Raw genomic sequence first — 12,258 nt, 5'->3', positions numbered from 1 at the left:
ACATACAACATCTGATCTACCAACATGGGGCTACACACACACACACACACACACACACACACATTCTTCAAAGTATTGGGCATTGCATTTCATTGGGCCTCCAGACAAAACAAAAGCTACACATTTGTAAACATTTCACACATCTACCAACATGGGGCTACACACACACACACACACACGCACACACACACACACACACACACATTCTTCAAAGTATTGGGCGTTGCATTTCATTGGGCCTCCAGACAAAACAAAAGCTACACATTTGTAAACATTTCACACTTGTGATATGCAACATCTGATCTACCAACATGGGGCTACACACACACACACACACACACACACACACACACACACAAACACACACACACACAGTCAAACACTGTTCAAAGCATTGGGCACTGCATTTCACTGGGCCACCAAACAAAACAAAAGCTATGAGATATGCCTTTGCCCATTTGGGGACAAGATAACAATAAACAAAAAAACCCTGAATTATAGCATCCTTGGGGAATTTCACATTTCACTCTAAGACAGCAAAATGAAGAGGACCTACACAGCATTACAGGCCCTTGACCTAATTTTTGACCCTTTGGAGGAGGACAGAGATGAGGCAGAACCGGCAGAAGAGGAGCAGGAAGTGTCAGAGGAAGAAAATACCACAGACGAGGAGGAATCAACTGATGAGAAGCCTCCTGAAACGGAAGAAATTTTCCAATCAAAAGATGGAAATATTCTCTGGTCCTCCATCCCTCCAAGTGACCGACGCCGCATGTTGGGGACAAAGCGCGAGAGGAGCCCCCAAGGGCCAACAAGGTATGCTGTCTCTCGTGCTGATACCATAAAGTCAACTTTTGAGTTATTTATATTCAAAAGACAGTGTTAGACATGACCAACAAGGAGGGGTGTCGTGTATATGGTGACAGCTGGAAAAAATTAGATCAAATAGATCTACAGGGATATCTGGGTCTATTGATTCTTGCTGGGGTCTACCACTCCAGTAAAGAGGCTACGTCCAGCCTGTGGCATGCTCAGATGGGGAGGGCAATTTTTTGTGCCACCATGCCACTGAAAACATTCCAGCTCATTTCAAGCATCATATGATTTGATGATCGCAGCACCAGACCAGCCTGCCGTGCCAGAGACAAATTGTCTGCCATCCAACAGGTCTGGGATAAGTGGGTGCAACGCCTGCAACTAATGTATAATCCAGGCACTATGTGACCATGGACGAGCGCCTGGTCCTGTTCAGAGGTCACTGTGGGTTTAAGCAATATATGCCAAGTAAACCTGCCTAGTATGGAATTAAAATCTGGGTAGCCTGCGATGCCCAGACTAGCTATGCCTGGAACATGCAGGTGTATACCGGCAAACCTGCGGATGGCCAGCGTGTGGTTCTCGAGGTGACAGAGGGTCTTTGGGGACACGTCATCACCTTTGACAACTTTTTCATGTCCTATGTCTTTGGCCAGGAGCTGCTAAGGAGGAAGCTGGCCATGGTGGGAACTGTGAGAAAAAATAAACCAGAGACAAGAGACAGGGCAAAATTTTCCTCCAAGTTTGTATTCACTGCTCTTGTCTCCTACTCCCCCCCCCCAAATAAAGGAATGTGCTTCTCATGAGCACTCTGCATCGTGACACTGCAGTTAGCACCAAAGAGGACAAAAAGCCCCAGATCATCCTTGACTACAACAAAAACAAAGGGGGAGTCGACAACCTCGACAAGGTATTGCACTTTTTCATGTAATATTTTTCATTCAGCTCAATGCATTGCATTCTTGTGTAAGAAAATATAAATTAATTTTGACTGATTTGTTGTTTGTTACTTTTGTTGCAGGTCACCAGTGTGTATAGTTGTAAATGAATGACAGCCCGTTGGCCCCTGGCAGTGTTTTACAACATGCTTGATGTGTCTGCATACAACTCCTTTGTGCTGTGGAGAGAGATGGACCCAAGCTGGAATCAGGGGAAGTGCCACAAAAGGAGGCTGTTCCTTGAGGAACTTGGAAGAGAACTTGTGACACCTCTCTTAAGCCGATGCCAAGTTCTTCCCTGCATGCCAGCCTCTGCCAGCATGGTCATGGAAGTCCAGCAGGGTGCAAATGAAGACACACACACACACACACACACACACACACAGTTTCTGTTCATTGTATTTTTAGTTTGCAATGTTTAAAATTGTTTTGAAATAAAATACATGTTGTGTTTTGCAAATCATATTTGTTTGCTCTCACTTATTTATGAATACAGTTGCATCAGTCAGCTTTCACATGGGGATATGCTGGCTAATGTTTAACATATACCATATATCAGTGTTTCATGTAAATGAGGTTTATTGTTCATAAATTAAATATAATAATAAGCATAAGAGGTGTAAAAGAAGTTTTATTTACATGAAATTATGCCATGTTTTTGAGTGGTGTGTGTGTGTGTATATATTTGAGTGGTGTGTGTGGTGTGTGTGTGTGTGTGTGTGTATATATATATATATATATATACAGGGGTTGGACAATGAAACTGAAACGCCTGGTTTTAGACCACAATAATTCATTAGTATGGTGTAGGGCCTCCTTTTGCGGCCAATACAGCATCAATTCGTCTTGGGAATGACAGATACGTGTCATACGTAAGTCCTGCACAGTGGCCAGAGGGATTTTGAGCCATTCTTCTTGCAGAATAGTGGCCAGGTCACTATGTGATGCTGGTGGAGGAAAACGTTTCCTGACTCGCTCCTCCAAAACACCCCAAAGTGGCTCAATAATATTTAGATCTGGTGACTTTCATGTTCATCAAACCACTCTGTCACCAGTCTTGCTGTGTGTATTGGTGCATTATCATCCTGATACACGGCACCACCTTCAGGATACAATGTTTGAACCATTGGGTGCACATGGTCACATGGCATAAGTATTGGGCCTAGGGAATGCCATGATATTGCAGCCCAAACCATCACTGATCCACCCCCATGCTTCACTCTGGGCATGCAACAGTCTGGGTGGTACGCTTCTTTGGGGCTTCTCCACACCGTAACTCTCCCGGATGTGGGAAAGACAGTGAAGGTGGACTCATCAGAGAACAATACATGTTTCACATTGTCCACAGCCCAAGAAACCAAAGTTTGGCATTGGCACGAGTGACCAAAGGTTTGGCTATAGCAGCCCGGCCATGTAAATTGACCCTGTGGACCTCCCAATGGACAGTTTTGGTGGAAACAGGAGAGTTGAGGTGCACATTTAATTCTGCAGTGAGTTGGGCAACTGTGGTTTTATGTTTTTTGGATACAATCCGGGTTAGCACCCGGACATCCCTTTCAGACAGCTTCCTCTTGCATCCACAGTTACTCCTGTTGGATGTGGTTCGTCCTTCTTGGTGGTATGCTGACATTACCCTGGATACCGTGGCTCTTGATACATCACAAAGACTTGCTGTCTTAGTCACAGATGCGCTAGCAAGACGTGCACCAACAATTTGTCCTCTTTTGAACTCTGATATGTCACCCATAATGTTGTGTGCATTGCAATATTTTAACCAAAACTGTGCTATTAGTCTGCTAATTAAACCTTCACACTCTGCTCTTACTGGTGGAATGTGCAATCAATGAAGATTGGCCACCAGGCTGGTCAAAATTAGCCATGAAAACTACAACACTAAATTGGCCAGTTTCATTGTCGAACCCCGTATGTGTGTGTGTGTGTGTGTGTGTGTGTGTGTAGCCCCATGTTGGTAGGTCAGCTGCTGCCCCCTGCTGGGTATCACAAGTGTAAAATGTTAAAAAAAATGTGTGGTGATGGTGTGATCATTATACACTTTATGATTTATAAGTAGTCAAGGACAACAGGTGTGACTATTTGCTGCCATTAAAAAAAATGAAATGGTTTCAAGACAATATCCTGACTAAACATTGACATATACCAGTCTGTGATATTCCATCTACTTTATGTGGCTCTGATCATTACCATAGTGAAAATAATTCAGAATTTCTGTTTTTTTTTTACTCAAAAATGAGGTATAATTTTACATAAATGAGGTTTATCATACCAAATATTTGCCAAATATAAAAAAGTGCAAAATATATGTTAATGTGTTGGAAACAAGCTGACTAAAAAGGTGAAACAAAAAAAAAAAAAGGTGATCATACATACCTCATTTTTTATAAGTGATCAAAACAGACCGGGTCAATTTGGGCTGCGGAGGAGAAAATTGTTTGATTAATGGAAAGGGAATAAGACCTTCACACTCACTCAGTTGCCACCAGGCAAACAGCCAGTTGGGGGCAGATGGGTCTACACAATTAAAAGAGACATTAATGGATCTGAAAAATACAAGGCGAGATTTGTCGCAAAAGGCTACAGTCAGAAACCAGGAACTGACTATGAGGAGACATTCTCATCCACAGCAGATATGACAAGTGTAAGAGTGGTCATGCAGAAGGCAGCACAGGAAAATTTAGTCTTACACCAGATGGACGTTGAGACAGCTTATTTGCATGCACCGATTGACTGTGAAATTTACTTGGTACAACCAGAGGGTTATGAGCAAAAAGACAGGGTGAAAAGCTAGTATGCAAGTTAGAGAAATCTCTCTATGGCCTAAAGCAATCAGGCAGAAACTGGAACACTATGGTACATGTATGTTTAATTGAGAATGGTTTTACACAGAACCCAGCTGATAACTGCGTGTATACAAGGGAAAGGCAGAATGAGAAAATAATCCTGATAATATGGGTTGATGACCTAATTATAGCAGCTAACAGTGAAAGTGTTGTGAAAAGTGTAAAGGGAATGTTCACTGAAAGATTCAAAATGAAAGACATGGGTAGGTTGAAATATTTTCTAGGGATAGATTTTGAACAGGCAGAAGGTCTAGTTAAAATGTCACAGGAGAGATATGTGAGGAAAATACTAGATCGATTTGAGATGCAAAATTGCAAGTCTAGAGAGACTCCATGTGAACTGAAACCTGAGTATTCTGAAGATGATGAAAGAACCAAGAAAGTACAGAGAGGCAGTAGGAAGTTTAATCTACTTGTCCACTTGCACTCGACCAGATATACACTACCAGTCAAAAGTTTGGACACACCTTCTAATTCCATGGTCTTTCCTGATGTTTATGTTTCTAACTGTTTACTTTGAACAGTTGATATTGAGATATGTCTGCTACTGATGCTCTGTAAAGCCTTCATAACGGCTCTAATCTGAGGTGCTGTTAATTGGTGATTTCTGAGGCTGGTAACTCTAAATGAACTTCTCCTCTGCAGCAGAGGTAAATTTTGGTCTTGCTTTACTGGGATGGTCTTCATGTGAGCCAGTTTCATCATGGTGCTTGATGGCTTTTGCAAATGCACTTGACAATACTGTAAAAACTGTAACAACTGACTGTTTTTTGTTGTTATTACATATGGATTACTTAAGTCCATGTGTGTTATTTCATAGTTTTGAAATCTCCAGTATTGTTCTAGAATGTAGAAAATAAATCCCTAAACAAAAAACATTGAATTAAAAGGTGTGTCCAAACTTTTGACTGGTAGTGTATATATATATATATATATATATATATATATATGCGCTTTGGACGAGGTCGTCTGGAGGTTACTCACAAATTGGCTTAACATCTGAGTTCTTCATAGATTCAACACCAACTCAATGATGGCAATACAGCATAAGTACAATGTTAAAGAATGTCATTTTGTGTATTGATTAGAAGGTTGTTATCCTCAAAGTCCTCAAAGGGTTGGCATCTTCTCTTCGAATGTCCAAAATCTACATGAAACGAATCAGCATAGCTGCTGTTCATATTATTAGCAAGCAGTAGATGATAATGTGCATTTTCAGATGTCCTGGAGCAGAAGGTTATGGAATGTATTACGTGTATGCCTGGCTAAAGAGCTAAAACTCTTTAAACTACATTTAAGCTGGGAGAGTGTATCTGAGCCCCGAACACTGTTCAAAGTTTTGTGATTTCAAAGAGTGTGACATATTGTAGCATGTTAGAAGACAAGTTGGATACATGGGAGCTAAACCATTTAGGGCCTTGTATGTGAGTAGCAGTAGTTTGTAATCGATTCTAAACTTAACAGGTAGCCAGTGTAGGGATGATAAAATATTGGGGTTATATGATCATATTTTCTTGACCTGGTAAGAACTCTGGTGGCTGCATGTTGGACTAACTGTAGCTTGTTTATTTTAGATGCAGGACAACCACCTAGTAATGCATTACAATAGTCCAGTCTGGAGGTGATTCATGAATGCATGAATTAGCTTTTCTGCATCAGATACACATAAGATGTTTATTGGCTTGGCAATATTTCTAAGGTCTAAGGTGTTTTTGTAATATGGGCGATATGATTTTCAAAAGACTTGCTACTGTCTAATATAACAGCAAGGTCTTTCACTGCCGAGCTAGTAGTAACAGTACATCTGTCTAAATGCAAGGAGTATTGTGAGAGTACTTACTTTTTTTGGACTGAATAGTAATATCTTTCTTATCAGAATTTAATAATTTAGGTCATAATTTTATATGACCCATATTTCACTGCCATTACACCGGCTAGTTCCCCTTTTAATTTTACAAAATGGTATTGATCAGACAGGTAGGATCTAAACCATCTTAATGCCTGTCCCTGAATACCTGTGAAATTTTGTCATAATCTATAGGAGTCATGATGCAGTGTCGAATGCAGTGCTAAAATCAAGAAAAACTGATAGTGAGATCCAGCCTTGGTCTAAAACTAAAAACAAGTCATTTGTGATTTTAACTAGCACAGTTTCTGTACAATGGTGTGACCTGAAACTTGACTGAAGATCCACAATTTTGTTCTTGATTCATTTCAAGACCATTTTTTTCAGTGAAGAAATTCATCAAGTCCTCACTACTAAACTGTGATTAAATACTCTTTTCAGATTCTGGTTACCTCTGAATGTTTCTTTTGCCCTGCATGATTTTACACATTGCGCTGCTGCTACATGACTGCCTGAATGGATAACTTTATAAATAAACAGGTGTACAGGTGTTTCTATTAAATTGGACAGTGATTGTACACAAATTCTCTAGAGCATTAACACTGCAGTGCCCGAGCCTGAAATACTGTAGCCTACGATGGAGGAAAACCCTGACCACATCCCGCTACCCGCACACCCATGACCAGTGGTCTGACCTGCAGGATTTGTTTTAAGTAGCTACTCGCTCTGCCTCACTAACATACGATTTCTTCTTAGAAGAATTAACATCATACTTGAGGAAACATGCAGAGGTCAGCACGTCCTGTGGTCATCATAATGGCCATTTTCTTTCATATGAATCTAATGTTAGATCGGAAGAATGAAGGATTTTTATTGTATAGGTGAATAAATGTGTCCTGCATGTCTAGTTAGGCTTTAGTTAGCTAAGTAAGCTAACGTAATGAGTAACTCTGGAGCAGCAGTCTATATTAACATTACTGATGTTATACAGCAACACAATAACACAATAGATCAACTTTTATTCTTCATATTCACCAAGTAACATTTCTTTTTCATAGCTTCTTTCTTTTAATGTAAAGCAGAATAAGATTACTGCCAAATACCCCAATTGTCCATCACACACCAAAGCATTAGTTACTAAATACTGAAATATTGACTAGTGCTGAATCTGAACTTTTTTCTTCTGAATCTGTAGAGCAGCAAGTTTCTGTTAAAGTCAATCTGCTTAGATCCTCTCTGGTCATTTGTTTAAAACTTGTTTATTCCCAGGACACAGGCGTGTCCAGCACACCTTAGTTATTCTGTATGAGTTACCAAGTCAGACTGTCCTGCTATAGTACTTAATATTTTCTTCTGCTGTCTGTATATGTTTCATTTTTAAGCACTTTATGTAGGAAACAATTTCCTAATAGGCCACAGACCCGGTCTTTATATAATGGTCCTTTTTCTTGTGTAGTGTCCATGCACAAATACCTGTGCCCTGTGAACACTGGCACACACACACACACACACACACACACATTTCAACATCTGTGTAGTAAAGTGTTTTATCAGGTTTTAATTTATTTCTATATTATCTATAACATAAATCCTAACAGGAAAACTTCATTGTTCTCAAGGCCTGCTATTTTCCAGCCCCCATGTTCCCCTTGTGTGCCTTGACTACCCAGAATAACGTTAATTGATATCTGTATCATGTTCATGTCTAAGACCTTGTATTAACAGGCATGTGTGAGTAGAGTGACAGATTCTTCTCACATAAAATGAATAGTTAATTACATAATGTGATACAGTAGTAGGAAAATAGCCATCTGGATAAAAAGATGTGATTTTACAATCAGATATTCCTATTTTATATTTATTTTGTTTATTTTTTTGGAAAAACACTGTGAGCATTTTTACCCATGTTAGGGAAATTTAGAATTAATTATTTTTATTGTTTTTATTGCATTGTTGTTGTTTTGGAAATTTATTAGCTGCTATTTTACACCATGTATCCTGTAATAGGAGAACTTTATTTTCCTGTATTTTTGCTTGTAGCTCAACTTTCTGATGGGAAGGAGAACACCAAGACAGGTAGTGAGTCCTGCATCTTCTACTAAAAAAAATGAAGGAATACAATTAGTAGTAAAAAGAGTAGAAATGTAGGATAAAGCAATTAAAACAAATTCCATCAGCAGCATTTGAATAAATCTTGAATCTGTCCTGGATTTTAGGCCCACTTTAACAACACCCTTAGTTATCTCCAGTGCTTTCTCAAACTGCATTTGTGCCCTGCTTTACAGAGTCTCCTGCTTCTGAGGAAGTGAAGGAGATTCCTTCACCTTCTTCTATGAGTCCTGGACTGATGGTGGAGAGCTCAGGGAGTGTCTGCTCAGGTGATGCTGAGCAACCTCCCTGCAGTAGTGTGGAGGTAAAACGTTGAACTCTACTGCATCTTTAATTCTTAAGTGAAGATGCTCCTGTTTTCTCTGGAATAGACAGTCTGGGATAGGCTGAGGTAACTAATATTTATTTTATAGAAGGAAGATTCCAGCTTTGAGCCAGAAATGCCCCAGTCCAGCGAAGAGTGCACTGTTTTTCTCCCAGAAATTACAACACCAGCTGATGTGAGATCTGGACTGAAGAGGAAACACTCAGGGAGTGATGCTGGGCAACCTCCCTGCAAACGTTTTAAGGTGAAACGTCCACTACATCATTAATCCTTGAGAGAAGATGCCCGTTTTCTTGATTTCTGTTATATTCACATTAAGAGAACATATAGATAGAATAAATAAACCCGAACAGATAGATCATGAGATCCAATATTCCATTCACAGAAAGAAGAGAAAGAGATCGAGTTACTTGTCAAAGCCCTGGAGGAGCTGAGGCTGGAGGACAGTGTAAAGACCCATTTAGAAACATTTGGTAAGTTAACAAAAAATAAATAATTAAATAATAAAATCAAACCTTCACATGCATGCAGATATCACTTCTAAGTACAATGCACAGTGTGAAATGTGATATCTGCTCTGAAAGTTTATTATATTTGTTGGTCTTTGAGAGCTGTTTCCAGAGAAATGTCCATCATTGTATTTAGAAGCTGTTTCACATTTCACAAAGCTGATCCACATTTAATAAGGAATTCCTCTATATGTAATCAAACCTGCATTTTTTTCACCAAGACAAGCCTAGAACTGGGTGCAGAGTCAAGTTTTGGGCCAATTATGAAAAAGCCCTTTTGTCATGTACAGTACATTTTCCATAATTTGCTATTATTTTCTATTTTGCACTGCATTTGTTCTCTCCTTTACAGAGTCTCCTGCTTCTGAAGGGATGACACAAAGTCCATCAGCAGTAAAAGCAAGATCTGGGAGGAAAAGAAAGACTCCACTGAGTACCTGCTCAAGTTTTGAACTTCCCTGCAAGCGTGCTAAGGTGAAGTGTTGGGCTCTACTACAAAAACTCTGGGCATTCATATTAGTTAATTAAATTCACCACTAACAAGCATTCAGTTAATATTTTACACTGGCTCTGTCATAATCAGAAATATGATGTCATTCATGAAACTGATGTTAATCTGAATCACAGCTAAACATTAAACTATTCTTTTTGTGTGAATTAATGACACTATAAAACTGAAGCTCAGTTGTTTTTCCCCTCTAGCTTCACCATGGTTAGCACCCGGAAGACATCATCCCATCATTTTCCAGACTCCTGGACCATCTGCCTTAATTTAAAATCTTTTTTAAAAATCTTTTTTAATTAAAAACAAATAAAGAAATTACTTTGTAATGACAAAAAAGTTGTATCTATCTATGTTGCCACAAGTTTCTAATTTCTGCAGACAAATGAGAGAATGAGAGATTTGGTGGGGAACAAGAAACTCTCACTAATCATCAGATAACAAAAACACCTTTTTAAAAAGCAAATAAGAAAATGTGATTCATCAGACCAGGTCACCTTCTTACATTGCTCCGTGGTCCAGTTCTGATGCTCACATGCTCATTGTCAGTGCTTTCAGCGGTGCACAGGGGTCAGCATGGTCACCCTGACTGGTCTGTGGCTATGCAGCCCCATATGCAACAAACTGCTCTGTGTATTCTGACACCTTACTATCAGAACCAGCATTAACTTCTTCAGCAATTTGAGCAACTGTAGCTTGTCTGTTGGATCTGACCACACAGGCCAGCCTTCGCTCCCCACGTGCATCAAGGGCCTTGGCTGCCCATGACCCTATTGCCGGTTCACCACACTTCCTTCCTTGGACCACTTTTGATAGATACTGACCACTGCAGACCAGGAACACCCCACAAGAGCTGCAGTTTTGGAGATGCTCTGATCCAGTCGTCTAGCCATCACAATTTGGCCCTTCATCAATCTCGCTCAAATCCTTACTCTTATCCATTTTTCCTGCTTCTAACACACAAACTTTGAGGGCAAAATGTTCACTTGCCTAATATATCCCACCCACTAATAGGTGCCATGATGAGATTATCAGTGTTCACCTGTCAGTGGTCATAATGTTATGGCTGATCTTTGTGTGTGTCTATATATATATACACCAGAAGCAGCAACAGATGACTTTAATGTCCTCATGGATGAAAAGAAAGAAAGGAGATGTGAGTTGGTTGATTCAGTAAATTAGCTCAGGTCAGGATAATCATATTTTCTGTCTACACCTGTTGATGTTAGCCTACCGTTGACTGAGCTAAGGTAAACATACACTGTTATTGCTAGGCAACTTCAGACAGTTAGCTAAATATTTAATGTAGATTAGAAGATTCTGTGTAGCATGAACACAAGTTCACTTTAAACCGTGTATTTTCTGTCAGCAGTGTATGACAAGCAGACTCTGGATGTTAGTTTAATGTTAAACTCAATATGATCATAACTCGGTCATTTTCATATCAGAGGACAGATGAGGTGGAGCTGCTTCAGAACAGAGAGGGTGAGACAGGGAGAAGCAGTAGCAGCACAATGGTACAGGTAGGTTATGTGCTGTATGAAGGACCAGGTGATTTTGGTTTGTTGGAGATAAAAGGGAAGAAGTGTACATGATAAGTAGTGAATACAGTTTGAATATTATCAAATTAAATGCTGTTCTTGTAGAAGCCAAAGTGTGTGTTTAGATGTTTAGAATATTTTGTTAACATGGTCACATCATCACATGGGTATGGTTTCATATTATTTACCTGCTCACTTGTGTAGTGGGAAAGAAGCAAAGGGTCAGGCCCTGATATTTTTATTGACCGTTTCCATATAGTTTTAGTTCTGATGAACTTTTGTTTATTTTTATTTGTGTCAGAGGACATAATAGGTGAATTGGCTTCAAGACAGGGAGGATGAGACAGGGAGTAGCAGCTCAGAGTTGCAGGTATGTGCTGTGTAACGGGTCATATAATTTAATTTAATTATATCTCATGTCAGAAACAGGCTAGCACATTTTCATCTTTCATATGAGAGACCTGAGGGGACAGGTGCAAGTGAAGAAGTGCAGGCAGACAAGCAGGAAGCTGAACCCAACCATGCTAACCCAAAGCTCATTGCAGTGCAGCAGCTCACCAGCAAAACACTACGGTTCCAAGAAAAGTGGTACCGTGAATTTCCTAGGCTCCACTACAGTCCAGGAGTCAATGGAATGCTATGTTTTTTTCTGTGCTCAAGCTTTTGGGCATGAAAAATCAAATGTGTCAAAGAATGCATATCCAGCTTTTGTCAAAACTGGTTTCTGAAACTGGAAAAAGGCAACTCAAAAATTTGCAGAACCTGCAAATGCACACAAAGGTCCAAAGCAATACACCCGAAGTTGCCGTCACTA

General features: G+C 39.8%; 1 pseudogene; it reads left to right on the top strand.

The window, feature by feature from the left end:
- Positions 1-541: 541 nt before the first annotated feature.
- On the top strand, positions 542-11,498 carry LOC131359409 (uncharacterized; annotated as a pseudogene).
- The last annotated feature ends 760 nt before the right edge of the window (positions 11,499-12,258 follow it).

Source organism: Hemibagrus wyckioides, linkage group LG09 (assembly GCF_019097595.1).
Source record: "Hemibagrus wyckioides isolate EC202008001 linkage group LG09, SWU_Hwy_1.0, whole genome shotgun sequence".
Lineage (NCBI taxonomy): Eukaryota > Metazoa > Chordata > Actinopteri > Siluriformes > Bagridae > Hemibagrus > Hemibagrus wyckioides.
This window is presented reverse-complemented; position numbering and strand designations above follow the sequence as displayed.